Below are 17,761 nucleotides of genomic sequence, written 5' to 3' on the forward strand. Positions count from 1 at the left end.
TGTTTGGTCTTCTTCTATTTCTTTCATTAATGTCTTGTAGTTTTCAATATATAGGCCTTTCACCTTGGTTAAATTTATTTCCAGGTATTTTATTTGTTTGGATGCAGTTGTAAATGGGATTGTTTTGTTAATTTCTTTTTCTGATAATTTGTTATTAGTGGAAAGAAATGCAACAGATTTTTATGTATTGATTTTGTATCCTGAAACTTTACCAACTTTGTTAGTCCTAAGAGCTTTTTGGTGGAGTCTTTAGGGTTTTTTGTATATAATACGGCATCTGCAAATCGTGACAGTTTTACTTCTTTCCAATTTTGAGTGCTTTATATTTTTTTTCCTGCCTTATTGCTCTGGCTAGGATAAAAGTGGTGAGAGTGGGCATCCTTATCTTCTCCCTGATCTTAGAGAAAAAGCTTTCAGCTTTTCACTGTTGAATCTGATGTTAGCTGTGCCCTTGTCATATATGTCTTTTATTATGCTGAGGTATGTTCCCTCTATACCCACTTTTCTGAGAGTTTTTTTTATCATATTAAGTTTTGTCAAATGCTTTTCCTGCATCTCTTGAGATGGTCCTGTGATTGTTATCCTTCATTTTGTTAATGAAGTGTGTATTGCATTGACTTATCTGCATTTGTTGAACTATCCTCAAATTCCTACAATAAATCCCTCTTGATCATGATGTATGATCCTGTTAATGTATTGTTGAATTTGGTTTGCTCACATTTTGCTGAGGATTTTTACATCTCTGTTCATCAAGGATATTGGCCTGTAATTATTTTTGTGTTTGTGGCATCCTCATCTGGTCTTGGTATCAGGGTAATGCTGGCCTTGTAAAATGTGTTGACAAGTTTTGCTCTCTTCTACTTTGTGGAAGAGTTTGAGAAAAATTGGTATTAATTCTTCTTTGAATGTTTGGTAGAATTCACCAGTGAAGCTATCTGGTCCTGAACTTTTATTTGTTGGCAGGTTTTTTGATTACTGATTCAATCTGCTAGTAATCATTCTGTTCAGATTTCCTATTTAATGATGATTCAACCTTGGTGCATTGTATGTTTCTAGGAATTTATCCATTTTTTCTAGTTTGTCCCATTTATTGGCATATAATTTTTCCTAGTAGTCCCTTATGATCCTTTGTATTTCTTTGTTATCAATTGTAATATCTCCTTTTAATTTTATGATTTTATTTATTTGAGTCTTCTCCCTTGTTTTCTTGGTGAGCCTAGCTCAATTTTGTCAATTTTATCTTTTCAAACAACCTTAGTTTCATTGATCTATATTGTTAATACAGTCTCTGTTTCATTTATTTCTGCTGTGTTATTTCCTTCCTTCCACTAAATTTAGGCTTCATTTATTCTTTTTCTAGATCCTTGAGGTATAAAGTTAGGTTGTTCATTTGAGACTTATTTATGGAGGTAGGCATTTATCATGAACTTCTCTCTCCTAATTGCTTTTGGCTGCATCCTATAAATTTTGATATGTTACATTTCCATTTTCATTTGTCTCAAGGTATTTTGTATTTTTCTTTTGACTTCTGTGACCCATTTGTTCAGCCATATGTTGTATAATCTCCATGTATCTGAATTTTTCAGTTTTCTTCATGTAATTAATTTATAGTTTCATACCATTGTGGTTAGAAAAGATGCTTGATATGGTTTCATTCCTCTTAAATGAATGAAGATTTGTGGTTTTTTTGTGTTTGTTTTGTTTTTTTATTTTTTATTGTTATGTTAATCCCCATACATTACATCATTAGTTTTAGATGTAGTGTTCCATAATTGAATGAAGATTTGTTTTGCAGCCTCACATATAATCTATCTTGAAAAATATTCCATGTGCACTTGAGAAGAATGTGTATTCTGTTGCATTTGGATGGAATATTCTCTATAATCTGTTACGTCCATCTAGCCTAACATATCGTTTAAGGCCAATATTTCCTTATTGCTTTTCTGTGTGGATGATCTATCCATTGAGCTAAGTGAGGTATTAATGTCCCCTACTGTTAACATTGCTGTCTATTTCTCCCTTCAGGTCTGTTAATATTTGCTTTATATATTTAGGTGCTTCTATCTTGGATGCACAGATATTTCCAAAGTTATAGCCTCTTGTTAGATTGACCCCTTTTTCGTTATGCAGTACCCTTCTTTGTCTCTTATAAGGTCTTTGTTTTAAGGTCTATTTTGTCTGATAGAAGTACGGCTATTCCAGCTTTCTTTTTGTTTCCATTTGCATGGAACATCTTTTCCCAGCCCTTCACTTTCAATCTGTATGTGTCCATACATCTAAAATGTATCTCCTGTTATGATGAGCACTGGGTGTTATATGTAAGCAATGACTCACTAAATTCTACTTCAGAAACCAATATTACACTATATGTTAACTAACTAGAATTTAAATAAAAATTTGAAAAAAGAAAGTATCTCTTGTAGGTAGCAGCATATAGACAGGTCTTGTTTTTTTACCCATTCTATGTCCTTTGATTGGAGAATTTAATCCATTTACATTTGAAGTAATTATTGATAGGTGTATGTTTATTGCCATTGTGTTCAGTATTTTCTGGCTGTTTTAGTAGTTCTCTGTTCCATTCTTCTCTTGCTCTCTTGCTTTGTGGTTTGATGACTCTCTTCAGTGGTAAGCTTTCTCTTAATATTATTTTCTCTTAATCGTTTGTGTTATTTACTTATGTTTTTGCTTTGTGGTTACCGTGAGGCTTACATGTAATAACTGATATCTACAATGAGAATATATTTGAAAGCAACTGTGGCACACTCTAAAAAGTTCTGCAATTAGCTTGACTTAGTATTAATATGAGCTGTAGAAAATAGGGTACACTGCACATTAGAAATTCTCAGTGGGGGCGCCTGGGTGGCTCAGTCGTTAAGCGTCTGCCTTCGGCTCAGGTCATGATCCCAGGGTCCTGGGATGGAGCCCCGCATCGGGCTCCCTGCTCTGCAAGAAGCCTGCTTCTCCGTCTCCCGCTCCCCCTGCTTGTGTTCCTGCTCTCGCTATTTCTCTCTCTGTCAAATAAATAAATAAAATCTTTAAAAAAAAAAAAAAGAAAGAAATTCTCACTGGATTTTTCCTTTCCAACTTGGTCAAGAGGTTGGTGGGAAATTGGGTAAGTCACTCAGCTTCTTAAAACCTGTTTGCCAATTTAAAAAAAAAAAATTTCTTCTAATTTACAGGAAATATTGATGCTTCTAAAAATGAAACCAAAATGAGCATTTGTTTTAGACTACAGTGCATACCTCTGCTTCTCTCTTCCTTCACCTGTTGGCAGACACCAGCAGGAGCAAGCTGGGACCTGTTTTGTTTTTTTGTTTTGTTTTTTTTCTTAGAAACAGAGTCAGAGAAATGTTTCAGCACAATTTGCCCAAGCAATCTCAGTCCCTGGGCCAGCAAGCAGCAGCTGTATTTAGATTTAAGTAAGAAGTTCCCCACTGTCACCCTGTTTATCTTGTGGGTTCTGCAGCCACTGCAGTTTGAAACCTGTTGTGTTGACCTGTGGGGATGAGAAGGTCAGATCGGGTGCTCTGATGTGTAGTTTTATATTGCTCGGTTATTAGTGAGCAAATTAGTATCGTCCTAATAAAGTGGATGACTAGGCTTCTTGCATGAAAGTATACTATCTAGTTAAGAAATATTGAATACATTAAAATGACCTACACAAAGCCTATATGGGACCAATAAGGGGAGTGGGTAGGTTGGGGGAAGCCAGAGAGAGAGACAGCATGTGAAAAAGAGTAGGTAGAAACAGAGTTGCATTTGGGTTGCCAAAATGTAGATGGTTACAGTGTGTGGGCTAATACAGACATGCTCACTGAGCTCTTCTCCCAGCTAAATTGAAATTTCTCTACCTACTGGCCTTCAACTCCTGCCTCAGATGTCGTCAACAATTTCTCCAGCCTTTACTCAGAAAGCTCCCAGAAGCAATCTCTCCTTTTTCTGAATTTTCATACTGCGTTCTGACTCCTCAAAGTCTACCCCATATTAGGACTTTTAGATGTATGAATTTTCCCCTTCAAGTCTGGGTCCTCTGAAAGTGAAGTTAAGCTTTGTATCTCTACAGCACCCAGGACAATGCCTTGCACATAGCAGGTACAGAGGACTCTTAAGAAGCAAATGAACAAACCACAGCTAGGCCAGAGCCCATGCTCTGAAGACCTGAAGTGTATCCCAGGTTGAGGATGATAATCAGGGATGCACTACTGTGGCTACAGCCTCTACTTTCCTTCAAATCCTCAACACTATAACATAGGGTATATGTAGGACCTGCTCACCCAACTTGACACCTTAATTATGAATTCCTCCTCACTCCTCCCCTAGGCCTTCCTTGCAACTGTCACCTTGCCGTGGGGATCTGAAATGACCTCCTCCTGGCGCCCAATTTTCAAGCCTCCCTTCCTTGAGTGGTAGTTGTAGGATAAAATGGAAAAAAGGACCTAACCAAATACCGGACAGCCCTCAATGCATTTTTCTCTCTTCCTCCAAGCAAAAGGGGTAAAAAAGCAATTCTTAGAAAAAGCTGGGAGCCCCATTCATAGGAAGGCGACTGGTATCCTCTCAGATGAGGAAGTTCTGGCAGCAGTAGTCCTTCTGGTGCTCTGCAGAGCTATCACCAGGGCCCCTGAACCACTTTTTAGATGCTGCAATGATTCTTTCTCATGACTGACAAGCTCCAAGAAGGTGTGGTCAGGTCATCCTGAAGACATCAGAGTCCCAGGAATGCTTAGGGCTCCTCACTGGAGGAGGTAACCTGTGAGCAGGCCCTGGGGCACAGCGGGGTGTGGTCACATTGACTCAGACTTCTCAGGTGACAGGTTTCAGGATCCTGCCCTTACCTGGATCTCCTAGGCAGCTCTGAGTGGAGCAAGTTGTTGCAATTTAGCTTGGAGGGTTTACAGAATCCTTCTGTGATGGGGCAAGGCACTCTCAGTCTGCAATGAACAACTATTAACAGGGAGAATGAGTGTACTCTGGCCACATAACCTAATGGGTCCTCAAATCAGAGGATCTTTCCAAATGTTTGTCCCTAAGACAAGCAATCCTGCTCACCTCAACCCTGTAGGAGCTGTATTATTACATTCCTCACTTTATAGATGATGAAATGGGCTCAGGGTTGCCAAGTGCCTTGACCAAGGTGACCAGTTCATGAAGTGGCAGATGAAATGGTTGTCTCCCCAGGCTCCAACCCCTTTTTGCTCCTGGAAAAGTTTTGGATACTGTGATTTTTGTTTTTAATAATTGAATTAATTCTATGTGTGATTTAGTCCATTTGGGTATGTAAGGTGCCTTCATAGCACCTACAATGTAATTCACAAGAGGAGAGGTATACGAAATGATGTGGGAGAGCATCATCAGATGTGCACATATAGTCATCCCACAAACCTTAAATGGTTAAGGCTCAGTGCTAAGGGGCTAGGAATACAGATATGACAAAGACATGATCCAAGCCCTCAAGAAGCTTACCATTTAGGGGGTGCCTGGCTGGCTCAGTCATTTATTTGTCTTCCTTCACTCAGGTCATGATCCCAGGGTCCTGGAATTGAGCCCTGCATCAGGCTCCCTGCTCAGCGGGGAGCCTGCTTCTTCCTCTCCCTCTGCTGCTCCCCCTGCTTGTGCTCTAGCTCTCACTCTGTCAAATAAATAAATCTAAAAAAAAAAAAAAAAGGTCATCATTTAGTGAGTGAACTGTGTCACGGAAGTTGAAAGAACTAACGCCATATGCTTCATTTGGATATTTACAATTTTATGTATCTAAATTCAGGAGGAAGTTGCTAACTTAAAAGATTTTGCAAGCCAAGGAATGCTCATTTGCTGTCCATGGGTAGCAAGACACCTTTGTATAGAGGAAAGCATGTGACAGTCAGAGCTAGTGCCAGAGATTATGCTCTTCAGAGGATGGTCAGGAGTGGTAACCTTGAAATTTTTTGCTAGAGCTAGACTTTTGTGTTTTGAGTTTTGCTTCATGGATCTTGGTGTTTTAAAACTGGAGGGAGGGGCACCTGGGTGGCTCAGTCAGTTAAGTGTCTGCCTTCTGCTCAAGTCATGATCCCAGGGTCCTGAGATTGAATCCTGCATCAGGCTCCCTGCTCAGTGGGGAGCCTGCTGGCTCCCTGCTCAGTGGGGAGCCTGCTTCCCCCTCTCCCTCTGCCGCTACCCCTGCTTGTGCTCTCTCCCTTTCTCTCAAATAAATAAATAAATCTTAAAAAATAAACAAAAAAACAAAAACTGGAGGCAACCTTTGAAATTTCACCAGAAATAGGAATGTAAGCTGGTGCAGCCACTATGGAAAACAGTATAGAGTTTCCTCAAAAAGTTAAAAATAGAACTATCCTATGATCCAGTGATTGCACTACTGGGTATTTACCCAAAGAATGCAAGAACACTAATTCAGAGGAATACATCCACCCCTATGTTTATAGCAGCGTTATTTACAATATCCAAACTATGGAAGCAGCCCAAGTATCCACTGATAGACGAATAGATAAAGAAGATGTGGTGTGTATATATATATATAGACATCCATACGATGGAACATTATTCAGCCATAAAAAAAGAAATCCTGCCATTTGTGACAACATAGATAATGCTAAGTAAAATAAGTCAGAGAAAGACAAATGCCATATGATTTCACTCATGTGGAATTTAAGAAACAAATGAGCAAAGGAAAAAGAGAAACCAAGAAACAGACAGTTAGCTATAAAGAAGAAACTGATGGTTGCCAGAGGGGAGGTGGGTAGGGGGATGGGTGAAATAGGGGATGGGGATTAAGAAGTGCACTTATCATGATGAGCACTGAGTAATGTATAGAATTGTTGAGTCACTATATTGTACACCTAAAACTAATATAACACTATGTTATCTATACTGGAATTAAAATTAAAAAATTTAAAAAAAAATTTCAGCAGAAAAATGCAAGTCAGAGCAGCAGTTTGGTGCAGAACCACCCTCGGTAGAAGGAAAAGGATTGGATGACTTCCTGTGTCCTCTCCCAGTTCCTGGGCAAGGTCCTTCTCCTGACTGGCTCCTGCGAGGTGCTCAGGCTGCAAAGACCACTACACCAGCTGGTCATGTTTGGCACTCTGCTGGTCATGTGTGACACTATGAGAGTCTTGAGTTTCAGGGGCCCCAGTCCCTTCTTTACCCATTCCTAGTATTTGACCAGGATGGTAGAAAGAAGTTTATGGTAACCAGGGAGAATGGTTGATATGTGTATCTCATTATCAGTTATTAACTGCATCCTTTATTAAGCTGGCGGATTTGTAATTATTTTCTCATTCTCAAAACAACCCATAGGTAATTATGATTACCCAGATTTGGGGTGCGGAAAAAAATGAGATTCTGCTTGATTGACATTTTTCTCAAGGTCACACAACTAGTATAGTAAGTAGCCAGACCTTTACATCTGCCTGACTCCCAAGCCCCCAGTGTTTCCTTTAGGCTACACAGCCTCCTACCTATCCTTGAGGATCATTATGTGAACATATTTAGAAAGAAGTACAATATATTCATCACTCAGTATTTAGCTCACAGTCCCCCACTTCCCTGACCACTCCTGGTCTTGGTTATATGTCCCTCTCCTGTTCCTTTTGGCACTGAGTATGTGCTTTTCTCCATACTTACCATGGGACAAGCTTTTTCTCATTCCCTAACACCTAACAGTGTGCCTATCCCCAATACGTGTTTAAGAAGTATTTTTGAAAAAATAAATCATAGACAATATGTGAGTAAATTAAGTGATTTCCTCTTATTTCCATATTTCACTGTATTGTGGGGCAGTAGGCACTGGTAGCCCGAAGAAATCCATGCCTAGTGCTCAATGTTGTATTTTTAAAGTCAGACTGATTAAAGTGTACTTTACAAACAATAAATTGACCATTTTTAGTGTGCAATTTGATGAGTTTTGAGGAGTGGATAGTGTGTAATCACTGCAATTTTTGTGTTATAGAACATTTCTATCAGTCAATGAGTATCCCTATGCTCCTTTGCAGTCAGCCACCTCCCTCCATGCCCTGGCCCCCAGGCAACTACCGATCTACTTTCCGTCATTATAGCTTTATTGTTTCTAGAATTTCATATGAGTGGAATCATTTCAACTTAGCATGTTTTTGGGATTCAACAGTGTTATTGTATTTGTCAGTAGTTTGTTCATTTTTATTGCTAAGTGGATTACATTTAAGGATAGACCAGTTTATCCCTTCATCAGATGACCATATGAGTTTTTTGCAGTTGTATACTCTTATGCACAAAGCTTCTATGAGCATTCAAATACAAGTCCTTATTTGGACATACACTTTCATTTCTCATGGAGAAACACCTAGGAGTGGAAAGGCCAGGTCATATGATAAATGTTTGCTTAACTTAGAAACTGTCAGTTTTCCAAAGGCTACTACTTTACATCCTCATAAGCAGTTTATGAGAGTTCTGTGGGCTCCACATCCTCACCAGCACTTGATATTCTCAATATTTTTAATTCTAACTATTAACCAGATGTGCAATAGTATCTCATTGTGGCTTTAATTTGTATTTCCCCCTAATAACTAATAACGTTGAGCATTTTTTCATGTGCTTATTGGCCATTCTTATATCTTCCTTTGTAAAGTGTCCAAATCTTTTCCCCACCCTTTCATGGCATTTTCCTCTTTATATTGAGTTGTGAGATGATTGTTGTACATAGAATACCCCAAGGAATCTGTCCTAAAGTCCTTCTTGAACTGATAAAGAGTTTAACAAACTCAGAGGTTACAAGGGCAACACACAATTATATTTTTTATCTTTTAATGAACTATTGGAAATAGAAATTTAAAAAAATACTGTGTATAATCACTCAGAAAAATTAAATACTGGACATCAACTAGGTGACTGACTAGGAAGCTCCAGACATCAGTTCTTCGACAAAAACATCAAATAAACAACTATAAGCTTACTAAGATAACTTCATAGAATCTCTGGAAATCAGCCAAAGAAACACCCAATCAAGATAAAACTACACTCAAAATGCTAGGAAATTTCATGATGTTTTTACTTGCCTTCACCCTGCTCCCCCAGAGTGAAGTCAAGAGGAAATGACCCAATCCTTAGTTCTGTCCCTTGGGCCAGAAAGAGTAGAGGGGAAATTATAACATTCTAGCCTATCTGTGGGCCACCCGAGGAACTCATTATCTGTCTTCTCTGACTCAGAGCTCAGACAGGAAATAGCAGCAAGGTTTGGATCTTTGGCTGGAAGCCATGGAAGGAAGTGGTAGGTGCCATGGCATGTAAAGCTACAGGGGGACTAGAGATGTACAGATGCCTGGGCACAAAAGATTGTGAGTAGAGTAATATGACAGAACATCTAAGGTGCTGAGAAGAAGCTGGGCTGGGACCCATAGGGAAGTTAAGACAGTTAAAAACAGGAAAGGAAAATGGGGAGGGGGTGATACAGGGGGAGAGAATGGACACATAAGCCCAGATAGGACACATGCCCAGAAAAGACCTAAGAAACTCTTAAGTCTTCACCCTGTGCTGATCTTCAGACTCAGGGACATGCTAATTAGTAAAGGTTTCCCATGCCAATCTGCAAAGACTGCTAGGGCAGCCATTTTCTCTAATGCCTAGTTTTCCACAAAAGATCACAAGGTATGTGAAGAAACAGGGAAACATGCCCCATTTGAAGGAACAAAATAAATTTCCAGAAATAGTCTCTGAAGAAACAAACAGTGAACTTACTAGACAAAGACTTTAAAACAACTCTTAAATATGCTTAAAGAGTTAAAGGAAAACACTAAGAACTAAAGGAACTCAGGAAACTTATATGTGAACAAAATGGCAATATAGACAAAGAGATAGAAATTATAAAAATGAACCAAACAAAATCCTGTGCTGAAAGATACAATACCTAAATTTTCACTAGAGGGTTTCAACAGCAGGTTCAAATACATAGAAGAAAGGATCAGTAAACTTGAAGACTGGACATTTGAGATTATCAAGTCTGAGGAGCAAAAGGAATAAAGAAGAAAAGTGAACAGAGCCTAAGAGACTTATGAGACATGAACAAGCATACCAAATAAGCATTGTGGGAGTCCCAGAAGGAGAAGAGAGAAAGGGGCAGAGAGAATATTTGAAGAAATAATGACTGAAAGCTTACCAAATTTGAGGAAATATATGGATATAAATCCAAGTAGCTTAACAAACTCCGAGTAGGATAAACCCAAAGGGACTCACACCAAGACATATTATAATCAAACTATTGAAAGCCAAAGATAAAGAGAGAATCTTGAAAACAGCAAGAGAAAAGTGGCTCATCACATACAGGAGATCCAATAAGACTGTCAGTGGATTTCTCAGCAGAAAGCAATGGAATGATATATTTAAAATGATGAAATGAGAGGAGAGGCCCTGTCAATCAAGAATTCTATATCCAGCAAAACTGTCCCTCAAAAATGAGGAAGAAATTAAGATATTCCCAGACAAAAAGAAGCTGATGGAGTTCACTGCCATTAGATCTGTTCTATAAGAAATTCTAAAGGGAGTCTTTAAAGTTGAAATGTAAGGACATTAGAAAATAACTCAAAGCCATATGAAAATATAAGGTTCTCCAGTAAAGATAAATACACGGACAAATGTAAAAAATAGTATTGTTGTAATTTTGGTTTGTAACTCTAATCTTCATTTTCTACAGTATTTAAAAGACAAAGAAATATAAACTTATGTTAGTGGTTATACAATATATAAGGATGTAAGTTGTGACATCAATAACAGAGTTGGGGAGAACAGATGTGTAAAGGAATAGAGTTTTTGTATGTGATTGAAATTAAGTTGCTATCAATTCAAGGTAGATTGTAATGACTTTAGGATGAATATCATCCTCATGGTAACCACAGAGAAACTATCTAAAGAATATACAAAAAGGAAATGAGAAGAGAATCAAAATGTGTCACTACAAAAAGTCAACTGAACACAAAGGAAAGTGGTAATGGAGGAAATGAAGGACAAAAAAAGCTATAAGCATATAAAACATTTTTTAAATATCAAAAATAAGTGCGTCCATATTGGTAATTTAACTATAAATGGGTTGAACTCCTCAATCAAAAGACAGAATGACAGAGTGGATACACACACCAAAACTATACACTGTCTATACAAGATGCACTCTACATCTAAGGATCATAGGTTGAAAGGGAAAGGATGGTAAAAGATATGTCATGAAAATAGTAACTAAAAGAGAGCAGGGGAGCTATACTAATATCAGACAAAATAGACTTTAAGTCAAAAATTTACAAGAGACAAGGATATTATATACTAAAGGGTCAATTCACCAAGAAGATACAACAATTATAATAATATATTCAAACCAAACATCAGAGCTCCAAAATATTTGAAACAAATATTGACAGGATTGAAAGGAGAAATAGATAGCTGTACAATACTAGTAGGAGACTTCAATACTCCCATTTCAATAATGGCCAGAATAGCCAGACTGAAGATCAATAAAGAAACAGAGGACTGGAATAAAACTATAGACCAATTGGACCTACAGACATATACAGATCACCCCCCAACAACAACAACAGAATATGCATTTTTCTCAAGTACCTAAGAAACATTCTCTGGGAAAGACCATATACTAAGCCACAAAACAAATCTTAATAAAGTTAAGAAAACTGAAATCATACAACATATCTTTGTCAGTCACAATAGAATGAAACTAGAAATCAACAGAAGAAAAACTAGTAAATTCACAAATATGTGGAAACTAAACAATACATTCTTAAGCAATCAATGAGTCCAGGAAGAACTCATAAGGTAAATTAGGATATATCTTGAGACAAACAGAAGTTAAGACACAACATACCAAAACTCATCAGATACAGTGAAAGAAAGCCATACTAAGCAGAGAAATTATAGCTGTAAATGCTTACATTATAAAAGAAAAAAGTCTCAAATCAACAATCTAATTCTACACCTTAAGGAACTAGAAAAAGAAGAAAAAACTAAACCCAAAGCTAGCAGAAGGAAGAAAATAGTAAAGATTGGAGCAGAGATAAGTAAAATAGGTAACAGAAAAACAGTAGAGAGCACCAACAAAACCAGTTTTCATTAAAGATGAACAAAATTGGCATGCCTTTAACTAGATTGACTAATAGAAAGAGAGCACATATGCATGAGAGGATTCAAATAACTAAAATCAGAAGTGAAAGAGAGGACACCACTACCAACTTTACAGAAATAAAAGGGATTATATATAAATACTCTCTTATAAGAAAGTACTATGAAAAATTGTATGCCAACAAATTGGATAACCTAGATGAAATGAACAAATTCCTAGAAACATACAAATTACCAAGACTGAAAGATGAAGAAATAGAAAAATCCAAATAGAGCTATAAGGGAGATTGAATCAGTAACCAAAAATCTCCCAAGAAGAGCCTGGGACAGATGGCCTCACAGGTGAATTCTATCAAACATTTAAAAAATTAATACCAATTTTTCTCAAACTCTTCTAAAGATTGAAGAGGGGGAAACACTTCCAAACTTATTCTATGAGGCCAGACAGACACAAGACAGAAACAAGGTAACTACAGACTAATACCCCTTCTGAATATAGGTGCAAAATACTCAACAAAATACCAGCAAACTGAATTCGGCAGCATATTAAAAGGATTACACCATAATCCAAGTGGGACTTATTCCTGAAATGCAAGAATGATTCAACTTACAAAATCAATGTAATACACATAATTAACAGAATGAAGGGGAAGAAAACCCATGGCATCATCTCAACTGATTAAAAAAAAAAATCTGATACAATTCACCACTCTTTCATGGTAAAAACACTCAAACAATGAAGAATAGAAAGGAACTACCTCAACATACTGAGGGCCATATGTGAAAAAGCCACAACCAGCATCATGGTCAATGGAGAAAGACCTGAATGCTTTTCCTCTAATATCAGGAACAATTCAATGATGTCCACTCTCACCATTTCTTTTTTCTTTTCTTTTCTTCTTTTTCTAAAAATTTTATTTAAATTCAAGTTAGTTAACATATAGTGTAGTATTGGTTTCAGGAGTAGAAGTTAATGATTAATCACTTACATATAAGCCCAGTGCTTATCCCAACAAGTGCTCTCCTTAATATCCATCACCCATTTAACCTATCACCCCACCCACCTCCCCTCCATCAACCCTCAGTTTGATCTCTTAACTATCACTGTCATCATTTCTATTCAGCATAGGACTGGACATCATACAGCAATTAGGCAAAAAAAATAAAAATAAAAAGTTATCCAAAATTCAAAGGAAGAAGTAAAACTATCTCTGTTCACAGTGACAGGATCTTACATGTAGAAAACTGTAAAGATTACAGTATTTTTAAAAACTTAGAATAAACAAATTCATCAAAGTTGCAGGATGCAAAATCAACACACAAAAATCAGTTGGTTTCTATACAGTAACAATGAACAATCCAAAGAGGAAGTTAAGGAAATTTTTCATTTAAGATAGCATAAATAAAATAAAATAAAATAAAATACTTAGGAGTAAACAACCTAGGAGGCTGGGTTAAGTATACTGAAAACTACAAAATATTGCTGAAGGAAATTAAGGAAGACAAATAAATGGAAAGACATTCCATGTTTATGGAGTCTTAATATTTTTAAGATGTTAATACTATACAAACAATCTACAGATTCAGTGAAATCCTGATTAAATTCTAATGACAGATTTTTGCAGAAATAGAAAAATCCATTCTAAATTTCATATGAAACCCCAAGGGACTCAAATAGTCAAACAAATCTTAAAACAACAACAACAACAAAAAGTTGGAAGTCTCACATTTCCTGCTTTCAAAACTTGCCACAAAGCTGTGGTAACTAAAATACTGTGGTACTGGCATAAAGACAGATAAATAAACCAATGGAATAGAGAGCCTAGAAATAAATGCTTACATGTATGGCCAAATGACTTTTTTTAAGATTTTATTTATTTATTTAAAAGAGAGCACGAGCAGGGGGAGGGGCAGAGGGAGAATCAGACTACCCACTGAGCTGGGAGCCCAAGATGGGGCTCCATCCCAGGACCCTAAGATCATGACCTGAGCTGAAGTCAGATGCTTAACTGTCTGAGCTACCCAGGCGCCCCTGGACAAACGATTGACAAGGGTGCCAAGACCAATGGGGGAAAGGGCAGTCTTTTCAACAAATGGTGTTGAAAAAAACTGGATATTCACATGCAAAAAAGTAAAGTTGGACCCTTGCCTTACACCATACATAAAAATTAACAAAGTGGATCAAAGACCTAAATGTAGGGCTAAAGCTCATAGAAAGAAAACAGGGGGAAAATTCATGACATTGGATTCGACAGTGATATCTTGGACATGACATCACAAGTATGGGCAGCAAAAGAGAAAATAGATAAGTTGGACTTCATCAAAAATTTTTAAAAATTTGTCTGAAAGAACATTATGAATATGAAACTCATGAAATGGGAGAAAATATTTGCAAATGATATATCTGATAAGGAATTGATATCCAGAATATATCAAGAGATTCTACAATTCAACAACAAAACACAACTCTATTTAAAAATGCGCAAAGGAAGGGCGCCTGGGTGGCTCAGTTGGTTAAGTCTCTGACTCTTGATTTCGGCTCAGGTCATGATCTCAGGGTCATGAGATCGAGCCCTGTGTCAGCTCCATGCTCACCATGGAATCTGCTTGTCCCTCTCCCTCCCCCTCTGCCCTTCCCCACTCTCTCTCTCTAAAATGAATGAATGAATGAATAAAATCTTTAAAAAAAATAAAAATGAACAAAGAACTTGAATATATATTTCTTCACAAAGAAGATAAGCAAATAGCCAATAAGTAAGAAAATGTGGGTTAAGGGAAATGTGAGTTAAAACTACAAGAAACTATTTCGCACCCATTAAGATGGTGTTATGAAAAGGAAAACAAAAACAAAAAACAAAGTAACAAGTGTAATGAGGATATGGAAAACTCGGACCATTTCCTCTACTCTTCCTGCTTGAATGATTTCTAAAGAGAAGTCCAATGTAATTCTTATCCTTGCTCCTCTATAGGTAAGGCGTTTTCCTCTGGCTTCTGTCAGGATTTTTTTCTGCAGTTTGAATATGATATGCCTACGTATAGATTTTTTTGGCATTAATCCGTCTTGGTGTTCTCTGAGTTTGCTGAATATGTGGCTTAGGAAATTCTGGGTCATTATTGCTTCATATATTTCTTCTGTTCCTTTTTCTCTGTCTTCTTATTCTGCTATGTGAGAAAATGTGTAATTCCTTTACACATATGCTATACCTTTTGCAGTTGTCCCACAAGTTCTTGAATATTCTGTTCCATTTTTTTTTCTCTTTGCTTTTCAGTTTGGGGAGTTTCTATTGACATATCCTCAAGCTCACTGATTCTTTGCTTAGTTGTATCCAGTCTACTAATGAACCCATCAAAAGCATTCTTCAATTCTGTTATAGTGCTTTGATTTTGAACACTTTTTTAATTCTTTCTTATGATTCCCATCTCTCTGTTTACATTACTTATCTGTTCTTGCATGTTGTCCACTTTTTCCACTAGAGCCCTTAGCATATTAATCATAGTTATTTTAAATTCCCAGTCTGATAATTCCAACATCCCTGTCATATCTGAGTTTGGTTCCGATGCTCAATCTGTCTCTTCAATGTTCTTTGCTTTTTAGTATGCTTTTTTTTTTTTTTTTTTCTTGAAAACCAGGTATGATGTACTGAGTAAAAAGAACCTGGTACTGGTTCCTGTGGAGGTTTCTCCTCATGGGTTTCTGCTCTGGAAAGTTGTGATTCTTTGTATCCACCTATCTGGCTCTCCAATCTTGGGGACAGCAGTTAGCCTTGTGTTTGGAAAAACCTATTTTCTTCCTTCTGTATAGGAGGGATAAAAATAGTTCTTCCCTACTGTATGTTTCTTCCTTATGAGTCTCCCTTACTACTCACACAAAGAACTTCACTTCTGGTCACCAAATGTGTGGAAATTCTTCATGACGCCAAGCAATTCTCTGAAATACCTGTTGACCGTCCTATAATTTACCTCAATTCTGACATTATCTACCCAGAGATAGCATCAGATCCTGCAGGTTAAGGGCCCAGTCCCACAAGATGCACCACCCCCACCCCCTGCCATGTGCACACACTTCAAGTGCCAGTTGCAACTCCAGCTTATCACCTATGCTTCTGAACAACTGATTATAGATCAGAGGTTCCAATGACCCCCTCCTTGGGTTCCACCAATTTGCTAGAGTGACTCATAGATCTCAGGAAAACCCTTACATTTACCAGTTTATTAAAGGATATGATAAAGGATACAGATGAACAGCCCCATAAAGAGGTAGATAGGGCAAGGTGTGGGAGGGTCCTGAGCACAGGAGCTTCTATCCCTGGGGAATTGGGGTATGCCAGCCTCCTGGTATGTCTATGTTCACCCACCTGGAAACTCTCCGGATGTCATACTTTTGGGATTTTATGAAGGCTTTATCATGTAGGTATGACCAATTATTAACTCCATTACAGAATTATAGGTTGAGGATTTTAAAAACTTTCTTTTAGCACTTTAAAAATGTTATTCCATTGTCTTCTGGATTGTATAGTTTCAAGCATGGAGTCTTCTGTAATTCTTATCTTTGTTCTTCTATAGTTATGTGTCCTTTTAACTCTGGTTGCTTTTAAGATTTTCAGAAGTTTAACTATGGTGTGTCTATTTGTGATTTCTTTATGTTTCTTCTGGTTGAAGAATGTTGATCTTTTTGAAACAGTGGATTTATAGTTTCCATTAACTTTGCAAACTTTTTAGCCACTATTTTCTCAAATATGGATTTTACAGTCTTTTTTTTTATTCTTATGTTAATCCCCATACATTACATCATTAGTTTTAGATGAAGTGTTCCATGATTCATTGATTGTGCATAACACCCAGTGCTCCATGCAGAATGTGCCCTCCTTAATACCCACCACCAGGCTAACCCATCCTCCCACCCCCCTCCCCTCTAGAACCCTGTTTGTTTTTCAGAGTCCATCGTCTCTCATGGTTCGTCTACCCCTCCGATTTCCCCTGCTTCATTCTTCTCCTCCCGCTACCTTCTTCTTCTTCTTTTTTTTTTCTTAACATATATTGCATTATTTGTTTCAGAGGTACAGATCTGAGATTCAACAGTCTTGCACAATTCACAGTGCTTACCAGAGCACAAGCCCTCCCCAGTGTCTATCACCCAGTCACCCCATCCCTCCCACCCCACCCCCCCACTCCAGCAACCCTCAGTTTGTTTCCTGCAATTAAGAATTCCTCATATCAGTGAGATCATATGATACATGTCTTTCTCTGTTTGACTTATTTCACTCAACATAATACCCTCCAGTTCCATCCACATCGTTGCAAATGGCAAGATCTCATTCCTTTTGATGGCTGCATAATATTCCATTGTATATATATACCACCTCTTCTTTATCCATTCATCTGTCGATGGACATCTTGGCTCTTTCCACAGTTTGGCTATTGTGGACATTGCTGCTATAAACATCGGGGTGCACGTACCCCTTCGGATCCCTACTTTTGTATCTTTGGGGTAAATACCCAGTAGTGCAATCGCTGGATCATATGGTAGCTCTATTTTCAACTTTTTGAGGAACCTCCATACTGTTTTCCAGAGTGGCTGCACCAGCTTGCATTCCCACCAACAGTGTAGGAGGGTTCCCCTTTCTCCGCATCCCCGCCAAGATCTGTCGTTTCCTGACTTGTTAATTTTAGCCATTCT

The sequence above is a fragment of the Mirounga angustirostris genome, unplaced genomic scaffold (genome assembly GCF_029215605.1).
Source record: "Mirounga angustirostris isolate CCGP_5_RB_7025 unplaced genomic scaffold, mMirAng1.0.hap1 SCAF_2, whole genome shotgun sequence".
NCBI classification, from domain to species: domain Eukaryota; kingdom Metazoa; phylum Chordata; class Mammalia; order Carnivora; family Phocidae; genus Mirounga; species Mirounga angustirostris.